The 4,608-nt window shown below is 43.4% G+C and overlaps 1 pseudogene; it reads right to left on the bottom strand.

The window, feature by feature from the left end:
• Positions 1 to 2,029: 2,029 nt before the first annotated feature.
• Positions 2,030 to 3,219, bottom strand: LOC114199473 (protein farnesyltransferase/geranylgeranyltransferase type-1 subunit alpha-like; annotated as a pseudogene).
• Between the last annotated feature and the right edge of the window lie 1,389 nt (positions 3,220 to 4,608).

Here is a 4,608-nt window from a genome sequence, read left to right on the forward strand (position 1 = left end):
GTTCTGTTCCTACGGGGCTCATTGCTGGGCTCTGCGTAGAGCTGCTGTCCCTTTCCTCCTGCTGCCAGTCCGCCGCTCTGGGTTTGACTCCCTTGCACCGCAGCTGCAGGCCATTCAAGCTAGAGACCACCATGTCTTGCTGGATCATGACTTTGGACTGACACTTTTCCTCTGGGCTCCTCCCCTGGCCCACGGAGCCCTGGGGCTAAGGGGCCAGAGTGCTACGGGCTCCTGCCTCCTGCTTAAGCTCATAAACAAATCCCACCAATAGCACTGATTTATGATTTATATCCACCCTTTTCTCCATATACTTTCAAAGGTATTTCAGGCTGCTTTCAGGAAACAATACTTAAAACTGGTCTATATAAGACAGAATCACCAAATGGAAGAGAGGGATTGGAATGATGCTAGAAATTAAGGATATTTCTGTCTTTGAGAACCACATTTTCAACTGGATTTTCTAGCAGCCAAAGTGAAAAGGAAAATACAACGAGTTGTATGGTCCCATTTTCTGGTTAATGGTGGTTCACTAAGCTCTTGCTGAATATCACTTAATTTTATATCTTTAGGCTAATACAGTGCTTTGTTTCAGTTAGAATTTCTTGGACATTCTTGAGGAATAATTTGGACGGCAAAGTTTTAAGCATCATGATAGATCAATTCAGTGAACATTGATTTATTTTTTTAATTAAACAAGCTTCCTGAGCACCTAATTTATTAGCATGAAGCGTTATAGCATATGCTATGGGGGACAGAAAGATCCAGAACCTTTCCTTGAGGAACTCACGGTGTAGAAAGGGGGATGAGGGGCACACCTATATGTCTACAAGACAAACTAGAAAGTGATAAGAACTCTAAGAGGGGCAGGGACATGGTGCCGGGCAAGTCCAGAAAGGGGGTCAGGGGTCCAAAGTTTCACGGAGAAAGGTGATTGAGACAGTTAGGGTTTGTGCAAGTAGAGGTGGTGGGAGGGACAAGTATAAGGAAAGGCCATTTGAAGTTGGAGGAATAGCATGACTTAGGACACTGCTATAAAAATCATGGGGTTGGGGCGCCTGGGTGGCTCAGTTGGTTAAGCGACTGCCTTCGGCTCAGGTCATGATCCTGGAGTCCCGGGATCGAGTCCCGCATCGGGCTCCCTGCTCAGCAGGGAGTCTGCTTCTCCCTCTGACCCTCTTCCCTCTCGTGCTCTCTCTCTCTCTCTCTCTCAAATAAATAAATAAAATCTTTAAAAAAAATAAAAATCATGGGGTTGTGTTCAGGGAAAAGGCAGGGTCAGGGAACCCATGCTATTTGATTGGATGCTAGAACGTCTGCTTGAAATCTATGAAGGGAGATCAAGGAGCATGAAGGCAGCCTGCCAGGATGGAATATGGAAGGCCTGGAATGCCATGCTGAGGAGTCAGCGAGATGTAGCATGAAGTAGGTAGTCTAGGAACCCTGTTTCCTGAACTTGGGGTTTTATTCTGCAGGCGAAAGGAGCTGGTGGAGGTTTGTTTGTTTGTTTGTTTTTCTAAGTTTTAGGATACATCTGTAATTTTATTACAAAACCATTCTTTTGACATTAGTTGGTTACAGTGATAGCAAGTTACTGTGAGTGTGGTATAGCAGGTCTAATGTAACACTGCATTCCCTGCTTCCTGAACCCAAATTTAAGTTACCTTATACCCATTACATACAAGTTACCAGCGTTCATTAATGCTGCAAATCCTGACGCATATTCCCTTTAGGGAGGAGCTGATGCTAAGGGATTAGAGTAAATGTTGATTAAGTCCACAAAGGTTCCTTCATGGGACTTTCTGTTTCTTCGCCCTCCCCCCAAATTACTTTGCTTTAAAAGAATCAAATTGCTAGTCTGAATAGCAGCAGCACCCAAGGAGCATCACGCTTAGTTCTTGTTAAAAAGCAGTACCTGTGCAATGCACGTTTTATACCACAGGCAAAGGGAATGATCGCTTTAAGTTTTAAACTCCCACATTAGAGTCTCTTAAAAAAATAAAAGCATTCCATCGAGTTCTTCCAGATGGTGTTATTGCTGTACAGTTGTTGGTGGGTCACTCTCTGTGCTGTGTTTGCTTTGGAGGGATCTTCCAATATATCTCCAATATTCCTTTCTTATAGTGTCCTCTTCTTTAGCTAGAATTTCACACAACTCTAATGCTTTATTAAGAATGTCCTCCTTGTTGTCACGTTGGTTTTCTAGCATGTCTTTATAGTATCCACGAGAAAGGCAATTAGGTAGGGGGAACTGTGACTTTGTTGTAAATCAAGTAACTGATTTAACAGATTTGGATATTTGGAAAGACCACGATCCTGTAAAATCTCTTTCAAATAGTTCCATGCACTTTCATTATGTGGTACTAGTTTGATCATTTCTAGAGTGTACTGGACTTCTCTCTCCAGTATAGCACGATCATCGTAGCCAGTGGTGTTAGAAATTACAAAGTATCTTTGATTCCAGACAGAGTTATTTCTCACATCCTCTTTAAGAAGTTGTTCTACATACTGCAGCTCATTATCCCAAAGTTTAAATTCCTGAATCACCCACTGTCGATGTTGCCAGGCATGATAATTCTTTGCATCCTGATTAAGAATGTCAGCCTCTCTCTGTCAAATAAATAAATAAAATCTTAAAAAAAAAAGAATATCAGCAATAAACTCAAGCTCCTGAGATGGATCTTTTAGCCATTCCACTAATACTCGCCTATGGTGCCAAACTTGATAGTTTTTGGGCTGTTCCTCAATTATTGCAGTGATGTAGTTCATTTCCTCACGTAGATCCTTTTGAAGTGACTTTAAGAGAACTCTCCGAAAATGCCACACTGTATAATTGGCTGCATTTAACTCAATAGCATCTCTGGTTAGTTTAAGAGCTTGTTCACTTCTTTCATCATGCTGCAGGACAGCCCGGAAATAATCATAAACATCTCTAAATTTTTCACTATAAATGATCTGGACCACTGGATTGGGGCCATCATTCTGCGGCACTGGATCTATATCAGCCCATTCTGCTCTGTCCCTGTACAGGACATAGATGGGTGAGTCCAGGCTCAGGAACCCGTCGTCCATAGGGGACGCCACCGCTTCTCCGGGCTCAGCCGCCATAGCTTCTTCTTGCTGCTGTTGGGGCGGCGGAGGGTGCGGCTGGAGCAGTGGCGGCTCCTGCTGACCGGACTCGCTGCCCCGTGCAGCCTCCCCGACCCCCTCAGTGGCCGCCATCTCGCCTCGGTCTGCGACGGAGGTGGCGGCTGCCGGTGGAGAGTTTTAAGCCAGCAAGTGATACATCCAGAGTTGGGCTTTAAGCCAATTATTTTGTCAGTTGAACACTGGGCAAATTGAAGCCAAGGAGATGGGGGCATTGGGGGGGGGTAGGGTGGGTAGGGAGAGCAGGGTTGAGGCCGCTGCTCTAGTTCAGGTGGGAAGGGAACATAGAAGGAGCTGGAGCTGGGCAGTGAGGATGGCAGGGAGTGGGTGGATTCAGGAGACATCACGGCTCAGTGTTTTTCCCTGAATTCTGATCAGTGATCTGATCAGTGTCTTAACTGAGCAAGACACAGTGTAATGAAGAGGTTGAGGAGGTGAGAGCCACACGGACAGCTGGAGTACCTCCAGCCCTCACCAGCAGTGTGATTTCGAGGAAACCACTTCATTTTTTTTCTGAGTCTCATTCCTAACGCGAGGATGAGAATACTGGCCTCATAAAGATTAGATGAGAGAACGAATGTGAAGCGCTTCCTTTGATGCCTGGCCCAGAAGGCCCTAAATAAGGGGTTGTAACCAAAATTTATCTCTGCCTCCCAGATGTTCTGCCAGATTGTGGTCTGCTCTGGTAACTTGCCCGGATGCCTATAATTTGCTTGTTTCCCTGACCTTAGACTTTGCCTTTCTGTGTGATATAGTCTACCTCTTCTTGGTCTCACTCTATTGGCTGATTCTGACCTGGGATACCTGGATGCATCTTTGCTCTTGATCCGTGCTGTCATGTAGGTAGCCAGTAGGCACATGTGGCTCCTGAGCCCTTGAAATGGGATTTAAGCATAAAATGCACATGGAATTTCAAAAATTTAGTTTGAAAAACCAAATGTAAAATACCTTCTAAATTATTTTCTGATACTGATTACATATTGAAATGCTATTTTGAATGTACTGAGTTAAAGAAAATATATAAAATGAATTTGATCTGTTTCTTTTTTTGAAGTGGTGGTAATAAAGCTAAGGTTACTGGGGACTCACGATGTACTATGGACTGTTCTAGGCACGTCACATAGTTTTGAGTCGTTAATCTTCACAACATGCCATAAGTTACTGTTATTAGCCTGATTTTACAGTTAAGAAAACTGAGGTTTGAAGAGTTTAGGGTAAATCTTTAAACACTTGTGTTTTTTACTTTTTAAAATCTGGCTACTAGAAAATTTTAAATTATGTGTGTGCCTCCTGTTTTTGAATTACATTTATATTGAAATTATATGTCTATTGGAGGGTGCTGCCCTAGCCTAGAGGTTGGGAAACTGCTCATGAATCAGATCTGGTCCTCTGCCTGTTTTTGTATGGTCCATAAGCAAAGAAGGGGTTTTACATTTTTAAATGGCCAAAAAAAAAAAAAAAGAG

Source organism: Eumetopias jubatus, unplaced genomic scaffold, assembly GCF_037043125.1.
Source record: "Eumetopias jubatus isolate StellerSeaLion01/CBP00866 unplaced genomic scaffold, mEumJub1_p1.0 scaffold_10, whole genome shotgun sequence".
NCBI classification, from domain to species: domain Eukaryota; kingdom Metazoa; phylum Chordata; class Mammalia; order Carnivora; family Otariidae; genus Eumetopias; species Eumetopias jubatus.